Source organism: Crocodylus porosus, unplaced genomic scaffold (genome assembly GCF_001723895.1).
Source record: "Crocodylus porosus isolate Cpor-Errol unplaced genomic scaffold, CroPor_comp1, whole genome shotgun sequence".
Classification (NCBI taxonomy): Eukaryota; Metazoa; Chordata; order Crocodylia; family Crocodylidae; genus Crocodylus; species Crocodylus porosus.
This window is the reverse complement of record NW_017728943.1, coordinates 16,762,423-16,781,305: the sequence shown is the minus strand read 5'-3', so window position 1 is coordinate 16,781,305 and position 18,883 is coordinate 16,762,423. Positions and strand designations below refer to the sequence as shown.

The 18,883-nt window shown below is 42.9% G+C and overlaps 1 long non-coding RNA gene across 1 annotated transcript in view; it reads left to right on the top strand.

Moving 5' to 3' along the window:
- Positions 1 to 18,883, top strand: part of LOC109319296 — a 62,004-nt gene that overhangs the window by 30,061 nt on the left and 13,060 nt on the right. The window contains exon 2 of the long non-coding RNA XR_002103469.1: positions 14,797 to 14,802. This is a non-coding gene — a long non-coding RNA (uncharacterized LOC109319296). The remainder of the gene's footprint in view (positions 1 to 14,796; positions 14,803 to 18,883) is intronic.

Genomic DNA, 18,883 nt, shown 5'->3' with positions numbered 1-18,883 from the left:
CTCTCTCCACCCCACCCCCACCCCCACCCTTTCTCTTCTGGAGCAGACAACCCAGCACAGCCCAGGGCTGGAAAGCATGAAGGGATGCTGGGGAACTGTGATTTAACTTGAACCAGGAAGGGGTCTGGGACAGAAGTTTCATAAACCAGCTTGACACAAATCAGTTAAGTCTAATGTTACATTCAACCAGGTTTATCTTAAACCAGTTTCAGACATTTTGAAACTGGTTTATGCGCACTGAACTTCTGTTCTGTTACAGGTTTAAATCGGTTTCTGATAACTTAAACTAGTTTGTGTGTAACTTCTGTCCCTAGCCAAGGAGGCAGATGAGCGAGGTAAAGTACTGCAAGTATCTGAGTTTTTTATAAATTACTGTATATCATTTAAATATGGTTCAGTTAAAGATACCATCCAACCAAGACCTCAAATCAAAAAACAACCCTAAAATTGAAATATATATACTTGAAATTCAAACTATTTGGGCCCATCTGTAGATTCAGTTTTAATCTGCGTTTGAAACTGAAATGGATGACATCAGTAAGGTCCTATAAAGTCATATATTTTAGTTGGGGTAATGCAAAATGTGGAAGGTCCTCTTCACAGGGGCTTATATTTAACTGTGTCTACGAATTCACAAGCACTGAATTTTGTCTTAAGCTGCAGGTTTGAATACACTATATTGCCATTGCTTGCCCATCACACTAAGTCAGGTATACTGCTTCTGCTTCAGGAGGTAGCACAGGCCAAGCAGACAGTGGTGTCTCAGCATGGCACTGCCTTGTCCCACAACTGAGTGAGACAGACATATCCCAGTATGTTTAACCTTAAACCCAAAACTCAGCTCCAAAGCAAATCTGTGGGAATACCGCTGTATTTCACAGAAAGTGTGCTTGGAATCTAGCCATGAGTAGCAAAGACTTTTTTTTTTGGTCATATCTGAAAAACAAGATCTGTATAACCACAGCCCCTTAACACCATGCTGGGCACTGTTTCAGAAGCAGCTTCAAGTGAATATCACCACCTACTTAATCACCAACACAGCTCCCTGAAGCATTTTAGTCTTTTTGGCTGTTGTCTTGTCCCAGTACTGACCCAACTCCACTTAGTTTAGGAAAACTAACAAGATCACACCCCAAGGCAGCAAGCTGCAGGCAGGCAAAAGATATGAAACCTTCCACTGCTTACAGTTCATTCGAAATTTTCTTTCTGCCCTCAGTAAATGGTTCAGATTATAATTGCAACAGATTTTTGACGTCACTAACACTATGTTTTAGTTACAATTACAGGCAAATGTCACTCATCTACACGCTCTACTCACTGCCTGAAAACAATATGATTTAAGAAGTATGTCAGCACTAAAGAAAAGACTCTTCCCACTGGATTAAAAAGTGCATTTTAAGAAAGGAAACACTTGTAGGAAGAAGGAGAGGGAGTCTTCTGTTTCTGTAGTTTATTTTTCTGCTTAATGAAACAAGGTTTTCAGCTTCAATAATAGCAGCTGCAACGGCATTTCATTACTCTCATGAGTGCATTGCCTCTCCCTGCATACCTGTAGCTGCCCTGTTCTATCCTCCTGAAAATTATCTGCTGGCACTGCATCAATATCCCAATGCAAGAACAAGCCAAGGACTGATTTATTGAGCAATGGAAAGGCTGCTGCTTTTGTAGACAAGGAACCCAGACCAAAAATTCCATCTCTCAATACTTACAAAATTTGGGACTTAGAAGAGACAGGAACTCTGCACATCAGGTTTCTTTCTTTTAAGGAATATATCACAGGGCAAACCTCTGAGTTTAGGTGTTAGATCTGGACTTAGAAAGCTAAATGACCACCAATGAAACACATCACTTCCTCAGATTCAATATATATTAAATCAAATACTAGGTTGTTATCCAGTCGACATTCCATTGACTGCACTTGAGAATTTCCAGGAACAAGGATCATGGGTTCAAAAGCATTCAAAGGACTTTGGAGCACAAACACTATATACACACCCAAATCCAAGATGACCCTGAATTTAAGACAACCCCTCAATAATTAGTCTCTATACATAGAACATTTATAAAATTGTTATAATTTGTTATAGAAATAACCTAATTATTGGAGGGTCATTTTAACACCCCCCTCCGCAACAGCTAGTGGGGAAAGCAGTGGCAGGGCAGGCGGTAGGGGAGACAGTGGAGGAGCAGTACGGAGGCAGGCAGCCGGGGGGGAAGGAAGTGGGGAGAAGGCAAGAAGTTTGCCCAGGCCCCATGTCCTCTCACACCTTGCCCCCTGACACAGCCTCTGATCTCCCTGCAGCCTCTGGCACCCTGACCCCTTCCCCATATAGCCTCTTCCCTCCTACCTCCCCCCGGTGCTTAGACTTGTTTCAGTGCTACATGCTCCATCCCCACTCTAGCCTGGGGCAGAGAGCGCATGCTTGCCCCAAACCAGCCTGGGGCCAGCAGTGGCAGCTCTAGCTGGGCCTCAGAGCTGAAGCTGCAACTGCAGCAGCTGCCTGTCCCCACTTGCTGTCTCGTACTTGATTCCAAGACTAGGGGCTTTTCCCCTCTGGTTAAATGGGGGGAGGGGGGCTCATCTTGGAATAGAGTAAATACAGCACCACTAAAAGTTAATACCACTTGAGCTTCTAAAGTTATTTTCGCAGTTCTTTTTAACAACATTCCCCACAAGATTTGGCCCAAAGATTTAAACAAACTTTGGTTTTCTCTATGCTCTTCTGGAACATTCAAGCTGGTATCAACTTCTGGGATCAGATGGGGATAGATCACACAATCTGTTTCTAGGGGCAACTACATTGGCAAATCTCAGTCCTTCCTATTTCATAGTGTAAATGCTTTCTTCTTACACGCAATGACCTAAAGGCTTCTCATGATACAGTGCACTGAGAACCTAGAAAGGTTAATTTTTGCAGGGCTGCTGCTGTTAATAGAACCAAGTAGCAGTGTCATGCCCCCAGGGGTACAAATACTATTCCCATTTTGCTCTAATTTGTCCTCAAATGTTGCCATTTCATGTGATGTTGGTAAGCGTAGATGGAGTTTTAAGTAACCCTAACTGGAAATTTGGTGATGTAATGTTTTTCCTTTGGGAAATGCAGTTTTGTTTAAAATGAAATGTTTCTCAGATTGACAAAATTCTGTTTTTCAAAAACAAACAAACAAAAAAACCCAAAAAACCTGGAAAAAAGCACTTCAATAAGGTCAAAACATTACATGTTGACTTTTCTGGAATACAAAATTTCAATATTCCATTTCAAAACAACTTTTTCACTATTTATTTCATATTGTAAATATGCAGATTATAAGAAAATGTCAAAACTGGAACACACAGTTTTCATGTCCTCAAGACAAAAAGTTTCAACTAACCTGCAATAATTTAGGAGGTGTTTTCTGGAATTCCTTTCACAATAGGTTTCAATGTAGGGGCTATGTTTTGTTTGTTTCCTTCCAGAATGGAAAAATATTCAAATTTGGGGTTGTCCATAAAATAAAATATCTGGTCTTATCTAGAGTCAAGTCTTTAGAAAAGCAGGGAGAAGAATCTCAACTTTTCTACTTTCCATTCTGTACAATTTAAATTCAATTCTACCAAATGAAATTCTTCCTCTTCACAGAATTGGGCAGATGTTTTCTCTAACCCATCTCCAGACTCTTGAATTGCTCATCAGTAAAAAAAAAAACCCAGAAACCAGTTACACCTTCTTCTACATGTGCAAGCTGTATGTATGGCAATGGAAGTAAGTTGAAGCTAAGAGGAAGTGCCCAGAACAGGGGGAGAAACGGAAGATTTTTTTCCCTTAGTAATAAACTGATCTCTGTAATGGAGTCCCTTAATTACTGAAACTTAGGTCTTCATTCAGCTGCCCATTCCAATTGTAAACTACATGGGGCAGGGATGGTAATGCCTGCTAATGCAATAAAACACTAAGTATCAGTCCGCCAACAGGAGAACAAGCAAGTTAAATCCTCCACATTTTTTTTTCTTAATTCAGAGGAAAAAACAGAAGCAAAAGCAGAGCTGATTAAGAAACAACTCACCAAAGAAAAACAAAACAGGACAAAAAAATAGCCCCTGAAGAAGAAGGAGAAAATGAACAGAGGAAAAACAATTATCCCAAGCATTAGGCAAAAGTCTGTAATATTATCTAGAATGACAGCACAGCCATTGTTAGTGCTGCCAAGGCACTGCATGTTTGCTATATCACCCGAGGTCCTAGGAGAATAATAAACTAAGCAGATTAGACTTAGACTGATGCCTCCGTGCCACTTTTACATCCACACAACACGCACACTGTTCTGTGTTTCAGAACACACGCAGGCAGGTAAACCCAGAAAATGGGTACTCCATGTTGTCAGGAGGGGAGAGAGACTGCCAACAACCAGGGCCTGTTTATTATTTAACAGTTGGTATTGCTAGAGGCCTGGCACTGTAATAGAGCAATCTCTGTTTCAGCGCAAGTAAGCCTGATTATGGGAGTGTGTGAGCCAAATCATGTTTACCATAGTCTGCAAGAACCTCTGTGCCCCCCCAACAGGCATGGAAATTCTTACAATAGCTCCCATCCACACGGAGAAGAGAATGCCCAAGGCAGAGGTAAAGACCTAATCGTGCTTCCTATACAAGCCAAAGAAGGTGAAGGTTTCCGAAAACAACTGTGAAGGCTGTACTCTGTCATCTCCATGCCAGAGACCAAGTTAGCCCGTCCTCCCCTCACTTACATGGACTGTCATATTGTTCTTCACTCCCTTTCCTTCACCTCCTCATGTGAGTAACCTGCTTCGCTCCACTTGCTCTCCAAACAGAATAGTTTGTGGGCAGAGAATAAATACAATTATGTCCCAAGAAAAGGGCTTAACTAGCACTTTGCTTAGAAGGCAAACCCACCATTCCAACTCAGCAGAGGTATCTAAATTTCTGCAGGAGTGATACTACCGCGATGAGAAAATCCAAGAGAAAGAACCATTCACAGGAGAAGTCTCCTGGATTCAGTCATGCTGTAACACAGATGTTGTGGAATATGGAATTTGTTGAGCAAACAAAGGAGACAAATGTCCTGAAATTTCAATAAGAGGCAAGGATTTCTTAGGGTGGTATCTTTTTTTGACCACCTGCATATTTGAGAGAGTTAGACAAGCTTTCAAATGCAAGACATTTGTCATCAGGTCTGAGCAGCCAAAAATCAACACAGCATATACATTGGTCTTTTTTGCTGTTCAGATCTGATGAAGAATGTCTTGCATTCAAAACCCTGTCTAACTGTATCCCAGTTATGCAGTTGATCCAGTAAAAGATATCACCCTAAGAAATCCTTGCCTGTCATGTACTGCCTGGAACATCACAGCTACAACATCACTCTAACACTACCTGAAATGCAACAAAACTAAGTCAGGCCTCCATAATCAATCATTAGAAACAAGTAACAAAGGAGGATAGGATGGCTTATAAGGTGGCTGATCTACAAAACCTTCAGCTTTAGTTTGCTGATTTCAATTCAGCTCCATATTGATAGTGACCAAATGCTGATAGCATGAATGGTCTTCATGAAAATAGTTTTCCTCCAAATGGACAAGTTTCCACGTGACCTCTACCCATCTCACAGTGTTGTGAGGTTTAATTTGTGTCATGCCAATTTGAGTCCAAGGGAGAAGAAATCATGAGACCTGGATTCTAATCCCAGCTCTGCTTCCCTATCTTAAAGTGGGGATAATTCATAGCAACACATATGAATAACTACTTTTTAAATCTTTAATATTGATGAAGGGCAGAGCAGTACTGATATGGAAAGTGCAATAAGATGCTATGTTACATTATGTTTTTAATCACAAAATAACATCAGTACAGTTGGTCTAAATTGGCAGACTCAATGAAAAGGTGAACTACTGAAAGGCCCATGGGAATTAGAGCTAAACTCTCGCCTTAAGCAGTGCCCTCTCTGGGTCACAGTCAAGGCATTTTGGGCACGGGACAAGGGTAGATTAAAACAGAATCCATGGACTGACTGATCCAGATTTCAACATGAAGGGAGGCCCAGGGTCTCATCACATTTGAATTAGGGGGTATATGAAAGGGTCCCATGTCTAAAGAAAACTACAAACTGACATAGGGACTGGGTCACACAAAAAAGCCAATTCACCTGCCCAGGAGTGCCTAGACCTCATCACATGGCTTCCTTCCCTGAGCTGAGTAACTCTGGCCCCAACTGCTCTCAGCTGGGCAACAGCAGCTGCACAATAAGGCTGAGTGCTGGCTACAGACTGCTAACAGATAAAAAGGCAGCAGCTGCATCCCTTTTCCTTGCCCAGCAATGCCTTCTCCCTTCCACTGGGCAAGCATGACCAATATTTGACATTCTCCGATTCATCCAAATCACAGACAAGATCTACTTCTCTACGGTGACCTGCTAACCTAAAGGAGGACAGGATACAGAGGGACCAAAAGGGGATGCACAGTTCTCCACAGGTGGCAGCCCTTGTGGAATCTGGCATGTACACAGAGCTCAGGCAGTCAGGAAAGTGAAAGGACTGTACTCCTCTGATGTCCTTTCTGTACCTGTTCTGTAGACACACAAAGGATTTCAGTCCTCACATCTGTCAATTCGCCACCTTTCAGCAGCAGGCACCCTGCACTAAATAGCGTTTAAAGAATCCAACAGAAATAATGTAATAATAGCAATTAGATCCTTTAAAACATGCAGTTGTATTAGACACACAGTCCAGTCATTTCTTACATAGTAAAAAGCTCTTGACTAAGGAATCTGTACCTTGACAAGCACTAGAGGTGTGCAGGTATATAGAATAATTGCATTCCTTGTGTATTAATGTTTGCATATAAGAAGTGCATGCTGAGCTAGCACAACACCTCCTTCTTCAAATAATAACCAAGTTTCATACTGTGCCTGAAGTGCTCTTTATATAGTACACAGAAAATGGGTTGTGTAAAGATGAAAGCTGTGTGAATTGTTCACAACAAAACTCAAAACCCAGTGAAAACTTGGCTGGCACTGGATTTTGCTACTCATTCAAAATTCAGTTCAGCTTTACTCAAAGGGTTGTGCACTGGAGGAGAGGGAGGGAGGTTTTATTTTCAACACCAAAGCCATGTGAATCTTGGTACGGTACTAATAAAGGCCACAAGGAGTATGAAATGGCATTAAAGAGGCAAGAGAGAGGTGGGAAGCAGAAAAAAGCAGGGGGAGGTAGTATGAAGGGAAAGGGGATTCTAAGTCACTGCAGTTTGTCCAGGCATGAATAGTTACGGTGTTTAAGTGTTTCACCTGACAGCTCACAGTGAACACACCTTGGAATCCAGATGTGTAGTGATGAATGGAACATCTGGATTCTATCTCGGGGCAATGCTCCATGACTTTTCAACCACCGTGTGTGTAGTTAGAGGGATGCTTAGATTCCTTACTGAAGCAATGCTCTTCCAACATGTGTGTGTGTGTGCACGCGCATGTGTGTGTACATGTGCACATGTGTGTACATGCACACGTGTGTGGTTATGCAACAACTAGATTCTGTACTGGGATAATGTTCCCTCATTGTGTGGTGTGTTCCCTTCTGATGTTGCCTTTTCCCTATTAAAAAAAAAAACCTAATAAAAAAGAAAATTAAAAAAAGATACAATAATTGTTACTGCACACTCTAATGAATTATTGTGTTCAAGGTTCCTACAAAAAAGTAATATTATACTCGGCTTATGTTTTAATTGATTTATTAATATTTTATCACAGGAATGTAATTTAAGCTCCTCATGATTTAGATCTCATAAACCTTTAGCATTTTGCAAATTCAAATTCCAATTTAAAGCCAGGGCGAGCAATTAACTTTTCTATCATCTTGTCAGGGGAGAAGGTTCGTGTTTAATTTGAGACAAAGTGACAGAAATATATATACACTGTATGTATTACTCCAATTTAATTTATGAGTCAGCACCATCCACCTTCCAAATGTAGATTTAATAGAAGGGGAGGGGGTGGGGGAAAGGCCCTGCTGTTGAGGCAATTGCTGTGATATCTGCCCCAAATTCACTATGAAAAAATGTCCCTGGTTTATTGAGATACCAGGGTAGATTGATTACAGGTCTATTTTCAATCCTTTTGTTTTAATTTCCAGTCACTCATCGCTTTCTCATATAGAGCATATTCTCTCAAATGTCAACTACCAGCTCCCTGCCAGCATTGGACAGTGATGCCACTGCAAGCTCTTCACTAGCTAATCTAACTCCCTGAAGTCAGAGACAAGGCAAAGAAAATGCCCCATGGGGTTTAGAGGATAATGCCTGCTTGGCCAAATCCTGTTGACGTTACACAGGCAAAACTTGTGCTGAAGTTAAAACAGAGCATTGAAATAGGAAAGCAACGCTCGGCCATACTTTTTATTTATTCCTCTTAAAACTAACTCTCCCCCCATCCCTCCTTGCATGTAACAAGACAGACCTGGCATACACATTTGTATATGCAAAAAATCTCTCCAAATTTGCCTGAGCAAAGCGAATTGTTAGATAGCCTCCTACCTAATTTGTACATGCAAATGCTCCTTTACAACAGGTCACAGGTCAGGTACACAGAACCAGTGGGCACCATGTACACTGAGCTGTGTCCCTAGGAGTCAGCTCACAGGCAAAAATAATGTTGCTAAGGAATCAGCCCACTTCCTGCCCCTTGGATTCCAATGTGAATCCTTGTACAAAGATGTACTGGCACTTCCCATCAAGAATGCGTCTGTGTGTAGGGGGCACATACACTGTGTGTAGTGCTGAATTCCACTCATAGGGCAGATACTATGCAGAACCCTATTGTAGCAAGAGTGTTGATTAAAAAGTAATCTTGGCCCTGCTCTAAATTGCACTATTTTCATAAAATGGGTAGGAATAACACCTGCCATTTGATCACTCCCACATTATAGATCCCACTGATATTTCCAAACTGGGGGCTGTTCAGATTTCATTTCAGGTGAAAGTTGCAAAACTCAGACTCCAATATACATCCAAATTAGCATACACATAACTGTAGCCAGTACACTGACAACCACCATATAAATTATGACTAGAACCAGGCAAAAAATGCTCTTCTGATCCTTCTCCTCAAATCACGATTACAAGTTGAAACCTTGAATTCTTTTGCAAAGCAAATATCAAAATATCCTTTCCATTTTATGTCAGATTAAATGTTTTGTTTCAGTAACTTCAAAACATTTCACTGTAATTTTGATCATTTTAAAACACTATTCTTACCTTGCATTTTGAAATGAAAAGGAATTTCAGATTGTGAAACTGGAAATTTTTATTTTGAAACAAAAGCACGGAAAATGTTGAAACCTTTTCAATATTTTTTGAGCTGAAAAAAAAAAAAAAAAAAAAATCACCCAAAACTGACTCTTTCCCTCCCATTAAAAGGTGTTACATTTCAATGTACTGGCATTTTCCAAAGAAGAAACACTTTGTTTGAGCAGCTCTACAATATATGCTAGTCAAATCATAGTTGAAACCCATGGGTTTAGCTGGAACCTCATGCAGACTTGGTTCAAGGTCTAGGATAAGGAAGATCTCGGACAAAGCCACACTGAAATGATGGCGTATATAAAGGACTATGCAGTCTCACCTGGATCTCTTATTTCATGCCCTTATTCACTTGTGAAACTTCACTCAAACTCAGAGCCTTATCACTTTGAAAACTCAGGTAAAACAGCTTTTGCTGTCATGCATATTTTTAGACAAATTACAGCAGAGTGTCTTGCAATTTCCATTACTTTGTGGTGTCTGCCTGGCTGATAGACACCAGCCCACATTGGCATCACTGCCGAGGTGTCCTAATACTTGTCTGAAAAATACTATTAACTGCACATCACAGGCATTTGAAGTGCATAAGAAAACCATAAACTTAATTACACTGGAGGACTAGTGTGATCTCACATGAAATTTGAGCTACTGTTATTAAAAATAGAGAGATTGCATTTACTTAATGCTTCTTACAGTAAACCAGTCAATTTTAAACTTTCAAGGTTGTATAATGAGACAAAACAATATTGGGGAAAAAAAGAAACCGTCTGACGAATTTAATAGTACAGGCGTTCCACATGTCAAGCAGCAAAAATTTGGAATATTCTTCTTAGCAGAATAAACTGAAATTACTGGTATATATAGGACATAATAGTTACTCCTAGACTGCACAAAGTAAATGGTTAGAATAAAATGATCTATGAGAAGCACTGGCTGCTGCAAAAATCCCCACCACCACAGTGCCCTGTGGATCCCAGCCAGTTCTTGCATTCTTTCAAAACAATCCCAGACCTATCTCCAGTGCTGTGCAGACATTGTACCCCGTGATCATACCCACAGCATAGGTAACCTTTCCCACAGCTCACTCCATCCTGGGGGAGGGAACAGCATTTTGCTCGTATTCATTGTATCTAGGATTTGTTTGTCTGAGCCTAAAGAGTTTATCTGAAGGTAAAGGAAGGAGCTTTCCTTCTCCAAAGCAGCGACTGGGAGGGAAATGGATTATGCTCAAATAAATAAAATGAACCTGTAACACCCTTTTAAATGTTTGACTTAGGCCTTCAGCTAGGAAATTTCAGCTTCTTTGCATCAGTCACAGCCACAGACACGTAGCACACTAGCACTCTCAGGCCATGTGTAGACAAAATGAAAGCTTTTGCTTTAATGGTGTCAGTGTTTGCACACCTTGGCAGTGTATTGCACATTAATTCCAGCAGCTGTAGGAAATTTGGCAATGTAATGCACCTTAAATGACTTGGGGTGCAGCAAGCTAAAACTCCTTTGAGGAGTTTTAGTTTGCTGCCCCTACAGCTGTGGAGCAAAGCACCAGGCTCCATGCAGCTCCACGGCTCTGCAGGAAGAGCTGCAGGCAGCCTGCGAGCAGCCCAGGAAAGCAGGCTCCACCCAAGAAAAGTGACAAGACTGATCTTTCCCTCCCCCCCACACCCCCCTTTGGAGCCTCCCTGTCTGAGCTGCATGGGAGCCTGGTGTTTCCCTCTGTGGCTGCGGTGCCCCCCGCCGGGACCATCCGAGCTGGGTGCCTGCGGGTGGGTGCCACCTGGGGGGAGACCACCGCTGCCATTAAGGGAAGCACCCTCCCCCTCAAAGCCCAGGGACCACTCTGCCTGCTGTCAGCTCACCCTCCCTCCCCCCCACTGGAGAGGCAGGTAAGTCAACGGGGTGTGTTCACGACATCGGAGTTTAATCAGCCCTAAATTGAAGTGGAGTTTTTTAAAACCCACTGCTTCAATTTAGGGCCCCTGTTTTGTCTACACACGCCCCCAAGTCAGCATGTAAATAGTTCAGATGGGGCAAATACTTTCCCAAGGGCACCTCTCCAGTTGCCAGGAAGTGGGAGGAGAGAGGAAGTTGTCCTCTTGGTTTGGCACAGAAAAAAAATATCCACCCTGTTTCTCTCTCTCTTCCTGTCTTCATAGTGGCAATGGGACCTCTCTACAGTTGCTTCCATTCTCTCTTTTCAGTAGAAACAAGCTCTTTTTTTTCCCTGGGGCTTAGATTGGGGTGAAAGTCTACACTGTCAAAAAGCAGTGCAGTTTCTGAGAAAATGCTGAAGTCAGTTCACCATGGTAAATGTCCAAGATCCCCCACTTTGAGGCACTTTATTTCCAAACATCACCACTTAAGCAGAATCTTTGAAAGGAGTCTACACCCTCCCCCTCTTAATCATCAAATACTTATCTTAGACTAGTGGCTGCAAGTACAGCCATCCACAACTTACAGGCTACACATCCAGGGATTTTATGCAAAAGCTTTTGCCTTTTCTGTTCACATGATTTCAGTCCCTTGCAACTGATTACTTAATTTATTTTTAAAAAAACCCTTTTGGACAAATAGCTATTTCCACAGAGAAAATGGCTCCCTGCCACTATTTTCTGGAAGTGAAATATTTTTACTCAAAAAAATATTAAGAATGGTGTGTCTGAATGATGATTTGTATGAGAATCCTCCACATGAGAAATGGTACCAAAATGAAAACCCTTATGTTGGGAGTACCTTTGTATTTTATTACAAGCATCTCCAGAAATTCAAGCTACAGCTCCTCTTCAAGCGAATGGCATGCAGCCATCCCAAGGAAATGGGAGGAACTCTACTCTATCCAGTCTTCAGCTGAGCTCACTATAACTCTCAGAGACATGAGAGGAATGAGAGAAAAACAATGGATTGTAGAACCAAAGAAGCTACTTTTGAAGTACACTTAATCAGGGAATGTCTAGAACCCTACTGACTCAAGGACTGGACTGTTAAATCACCTCAAGACTATCAATGAGCTGTGGTAAAGATCATCCTCAAATTGTGTGACTGCCGACAAGAACCATATTCTTCTACAATATAAATTTTATGATGAAATCTCTGAGTTTTGCCATTCCTATCCTATGAGGCATCAAAACACACATAATAGACAACAGCGGATTTTGAAAAAGATGGTGAATCAGAAAGCTTGCTGGATGTGCACTACACAGTCAAAGCAAGATGAGATGAAACTACCACCTCCAGATTTGCCCCTGGTAACACATGAGTAGCTGGCCATGAAATGTTCTTTAATGCTTTGCAGAATCAGGGCCTAGAACACTAGAAACAAAAACAGCCAAAATGAATTTGAATGTCATGGACAGGAAAGTTTCATAGTTTCATAGTTGTTAGGGGCTGGAAGGGACTTAAGTTGGACCATGACCGACCACAATTTGGCCTTGCCAGCATGGTTGGGATCAAACCACATTCTAAGAGATGCTATGATTTCATAACAGTAAGGCAATAATAAATGCCATGATTTGAGGAATACAAATTCTTGTTGACTGTGATCAAGGATGAAATGCTAGCTTGAGGAGAACAATATGGATACGGGTCAAATTACCAACCCCAACCATAAATTAGCCTGAAGAGACATGAAGGGACAAGGGCATTATAAAACAAGTTGGCTGTTGTGAATGTAGTTAGTTGGAGCTCTTAAGAATCAAGGTACGATAACACAATAGCACAATACTTGATTGTAGCCTACATTGTTCCCTTGTGGGTTAGGCCTCTTCCCTAGAGAAGGGAATCTTAGAAGCCTCCATGATACTTCCCACACTATAAGACACAGAAGAGCCTACTTCTAGCCTTCTCCTCACTAGGAAAAAAGTATATTTCAACATGTTTGCAAGGGACATCAACAGGGATCCACTGTGTGTGGATGCTGTCTTCTCTTGGCACTCCATCCTAGAGAGAATGAGGAAGAATTCCCATAAGGAAATCGTCTCCAAGAGGACCATTACTGCTGGGTTTAATATGACCTGCCTCCATGTGATTTATTGATCTGATCATGTCTGCACTCTTGGGATATCCCACAAGGGACTGCTGAGTCCTAGCCTGCATCAATCTCATTTTAAAATCCAAGTTGGATTTTAAACAACTGTGTTGTGTTGTGGGGTGGGGGTGGGGGGGAATTCTTCTAAGATTCCTGATGAAGAAAGGATGTTCCCATATTTAAATCCCATGCCATTAAGTCAGTATAGTTATAGTGTTGGCTCAGAATTAGCTGGCTAGGTGAGATTTTTTTTTTATGTTTGGGGGAAAAAACAAAAATACACACACAACAATCTCCCCCCCCCCAAAAAAAAAACCCCAAAAAAAACCTGACCCCAAGGTGGAGGAAGAGTTTAAATACAGGAGTAGCAGAACAATGCTACAGACAGAGAAGTGTATACCAGAAGGTACTGGACATTCAACCAAAAGCATTTTCAGAAGCTTACCTAAAAATTTTTGTACAGTGCATTACTTAACATTCCTTTTCATGTTTATACAGGTTCGTGTCAAAGATATGGCAACCCCAAGCATTTCCATCACAAACCTTCATGTCCACTGTAATTTTCCCTTTCAAATTCAATCCAGTAAAACGAAATGAAGTAAAATAAAACAATCCTTATGCGCTGCAACCCTTATTGTGCTGCATCTCTCATCAGGTCTCATTTATTCAGACAAGACAGAAAAGATTCACGGATCCTATTACATTTTCCCACCCTATTTCCCATTTTCTGTATAATTTTTTTCCCTTCACATAATTCTGATTGTGTCAACTGAGGGGGGGGGGGTGAAGAAAAAGAAACAAGTGCTCTTTGTATTCTCTTCATAGCAATAAAATATGAAAGGGGGAATTCATTAGAAAACAGCTGAGTTCTCATTGCTTAGAAAATGGAGAGACCTGGCTAAAGACAGATGCATTCCGCACTCATACCTGCAGCTCCCACTGAACTGTCAAAATGTCAGTAGGAGTTGTGTGCATTTGTCTGAGTGCAGAATTTGGATATTAGTGTCCTGCTCATAAACTGAAAGCGGTGAAGCCAACACACTGAGAACTGCTATTTTGTGCAAAGGAGTGAGATATGCTCATTAGGAACGTGATACTTATTGGGAACGGAAGATTGAGAATGTGCTGGGAGAAAAGCTGGTTACCCCTTCCCAGCCCATTGGGATGGATGGGATTGTTACACATATGAATGAAGTAAAGGTTTAAAAACAGTGAGTGAATAGACAGGAGGTGGCAGAATGGTTATTAATAAAGTTGCTCTCTCTGCAGGCCTTGATGCAAAGTATTCAAGCTCAGAAATAGCTTTACACATACAGGTGATCTCACTGTAGTCTTAAACAACACTGCCCTTTCTCTCACTGCAGTCCCCTGCCTCATCCACTGCACTTTCTAGCTTCTGCAGCAAACAAGGCAGGGGTCCTATAGACAACTGTCTCTTTACCACTGCCCAGACTTTAGTCATCACTGCATCCTGTGCACTGAATAGGTCATGGTCCTTGTGGTGGGGTGGTCAGAATGTGATTGTATAATAAAAGATTGTACTGTAATACAAATGTGCAAAATTAGGGTGTTGCCAGCAATTTTAATTCTGGGATTTCCTGACTTGACTTTGCAACCTTTATGTTCTTTTAACATAATTTTGTTGTATAGTTTTCTTTTCTTTCTTTTTTTTTTTTTTTTAAAAGAAAAAAACCTAAAAAAGAATGCAAAAATGTCACTGTGGTATAAGGTACTTCCACCACAGGGATCACTCAGTACAATTAAAACCTTGGCTCCACCACACACAACTCTAGCACATAAGCTAACAGAATAACTGACAGCTGTAGTAACTTGTCATCCTCTTGATGGGCCAACCACTAGATGGGAAAGGGACACATACTTTGACAGTGGGTTTCCGAGATATTTCCTGACAGCAGAAGAACAGTGATACTCACGAATTTTGCATTCCAGTATAAGCACAGAAAGGGAAAGTGTCCTCACGGGAACAGCGTCTTCTCTCCCTTTTCCCCAAACATGAAAGCTTCTGTTCCATCCCCTGAAACCTATCCCTGTCTTAGTCCTGCTTTACCCATCCCTTATTTTTTTGGCTCAGTCCTATTCGCCTTGCCTTACCAGTCCAAGTCTCCATCCTCCAGTCAACCTTACTCATCTCCTTTTCAGGGTTTATTATCCCCCTTCCCATCGCCCTGCCCAATCAGCCATAGTTTTTCTTCATCACCACAGCTGCAGTCACATCAGACACTTTGTATGAATCTACGTTTTTCCCTCCATTCCACGTCCATCCCTCCTTTGTTATCTTTAATCAAATGTCTTGCTCTTCCAAGCTTCTTAGATGATGCCTAGAGGCCCCTAAGAGCACAGGAGATGCAGGCTCTCAGTTCTCGGTTCCAGTGGCTAACCTCAAGCAGCTGGGAGAAGCCATTATGGCAAAAGCCCAACCTTGACCCAGCAAACCACAGGGAGCGCACATACACAATATGTTCAGTACTGAAAAACAGTTTTGAGGGTTCTCCATGGGGACAGAACTTTCACAGAGATTAGCTACCCAAGTCCAAGAAGACTCAACTGCTGTTTTTAAAACAGTTTTCTAACTTGGCCAAAACTGAGCAGAAGGTCATGAGGATAGCAAGAAGCACCTTTGATACAAAGGCCATTCTCCTACCTAATCCCTGCTTCAAACCATAGCAGTATTAGAGCTGTTCAAAGAAAAGGTAGCCAATATATTATAAGCAAAACAATATATTTTCCCTAATCTTATTTGTGGAACAGCCAAACTACTTTAGATTAAATTTTCCAAACAAAAACAACTATGACTGAAGCATACTCCTGACATGTAAAAGTTTGGTCTAAAAGGTAAAGGTTTGAGAAGCTCACAAGCAAGTTAAAACTAGGCTTTATAACGGAATGTGTCAAACGACTTTAATAAAAAGTGGCATTACCAGACTGCACAGACACAAAAGTGTGTGCATCAGGCTCATAGGTCTGGCACACCATGCAAAGAGCAATACTAACCAGTATGATTAACGTATTAATATGACAGAAGTACATCTCCCTGGCGTGATGGAGACTAGGGGTGCACTGATAGAGATTTTGGGGGCTGATACCAATAGCTGATTTTTAAGGAGGCATGTCAGCCGATACCAATCTGATTTCTGATACACAGCCCAGCAGCTCGAAGAACAGCGTCCAGCTGGTAAGTCTCTTGTGGTGGAAGAGGACGGGTAAGGGAAGGGGTATGAGGGGGCAGATCAAGGCTCATGCAGTGAGGGAGGGAGTGGGGAGTGAGGCTGGGGCAGGCACTGCCTAGCTGGGGTGGCGGGGGGTGCAGGACAGAGCCACAAGAGGCTCATTTGGGAGGCACAGGGAACCGCCCCCGCCCCAGGTGAGTTGCAGCTCTGTCCCATGCCTGCCATGCCCCACCCCACCCCACCCAGGCAGCACCTGCTACAACCCCAGCCCCACTCCCTCCCTCACCATGGGGGCCTTAATCTGCGCCTCTTCCCTTCCCCCTCTCCTTCCACCACAACAGACTTACTAGTTGCATGCAGCTCTCCAAGCTGCCAGGATGTGCTCCTTGCCACCTGTATGCTGCGCTGAGGCTACTCACATGCACAGGACATTTATCAGCCACATCAAGCCAATTTCTGATACAGTCAATTTTCTTTATATCGGTGCCAATCTGATATTAGACTGATGTATCGGTACACCTCTAATGGAGATTGATTACACTACATTCTTCCTGTGGATCAGTTAAGTTGCAGCAGTCTTCTCTTCAGGTGAGATTACATGTTAGAATTAAAAGATGCCAATTCTAAGGAATGATAGTCTGTGTTAAGGTTAGCTAGTTCTAGTGATCAGTCACCCATTTGGGGTTAATACCCTCTGTACCGTGCACTGATGAGCAGAAGCATGGCTAGGGGCTACAAATCTGCTCCATGCCTGCCCCACTTCCCAGCTCTCTAGTCGCAGTATAGGCTGCTGGCACGGGAAGGGACCTCCCACGCTGCTTGGATTGCCCCTTTCACCTCTCAAGTTGCCCCACCGCCGCCACCAGTCCTCAGATTCTCCTTCCATCCCCTAATCGGCCCCTCCATCTTGTCCCCACAACCTTCGATTGCTCCTCTGTCACTCCATTCAACCTGAGAGCAGCAGCAGCAGCAGTGACAGCAGCAAGGGGATAAGGGCTCCCCCTCCTTGCCTGCTCAAGGGTTCCTTACAACCCATGCCACTCCCACACACCAAGACCCAGTGCCCACCAGGCCCTGTAACTGCCTGGAAGCCCCTTGCCTGCCCCCACCCCATTCCCCTTTCCCCTGCCTCTCCAATGTGTGTCATCAGGGGCTGGATCTGGGCGTGCAGGCTCAGTGAGATCTGTAGGGACCCCAGGAGTAGGCAAAGAGGGGAAATGCCGCCTACTGGTGCCTCTGCCACTCTCAGGTTGATTAGGCCAGCAAAGCAGTTATCCTAGGGTGGAGGGGCTGATGGGGGGCAGAGAGGGCAACTGGGGCAGCAGGGAAGTGATCTGAGCGTTGAACGGGCAATTTAGGGGCTGGGCAGCAGCAGCAGCATGAAAGGTACGCACTCACTTACCCACTCCCCTTCCCCCTTCCTCTCCCTACCTCCAGTATGCCCCCCCTACCCTTTCCCCAAACCCCCCTCCCTTCTCTCCATTCTCACTCACCCAATCCCCACCTACCAGTTGCCCAGACATTCCTACCTGTCAGTCCAGAGTTGCAGAGTCCTGGATGATAGCTACTCTACTTGGGAGCACTGCATCCTGGGATACTGGAAGGCTGCAATTAGTAGTTTTCTCTCAGGTGAACACCCGGAAGTTAACTTAACTTGAGCTAGATAACCCAAACTATACCTACACAATGATGGGCTCTACACTAGCTGTTACCACACAGGAAAGAGAATTAGGAGTCATTGTGGACAGTTTACTATAAACATCAGCTCAGTGTTCAGCAACCAACAAAAGGGCAAACAAAACGTTACGGATGATTAAAAAGGTACTAGTAAACAAAACTGAAAGTATAATTATGACCCCTTGTAAATCCATGATGCATCCTTACCTTGAATACTGTGCCCAGTTCTGGTCCCCACATCTCAAAAAGGATATAGAAAACAAGAGAAGGTCCAGAGCAGGGCAACAAGAATGAGTAGTGGCATAGAGAGGCTTCCATATGAGGAGAGACTACAGAAGCTAGACCTATTCAGTTTAGAAAAGAGATGCTTGAGGCAGCACATAAGGGGTTACAAAATACTAAATGTCAAAGAAAAACTAAATAAGGATTTATTTCCTCTCTCTTGATATAAGAACTAGAGATCACAAAATGAATAGGGGTGCACCGATAGATTTTGGGGAACAATATCGATAGCCAATTTTTAAGGAGGCATATCACTCAACACTGATCCTATTTCCAATACAGCTGCATCCAGCTGGTAAATCTGTTGGGGTGGATCTGTGCGGGGCAGGGAAGGGCAGGTGGGCTGCAGCTAAGGGCTGGGGGTATGCCAGGCTCTTCTCAGTGGGGCTGGGCATGGGGCAGGCAGTGGTGCCGCGGGGGGGGCTT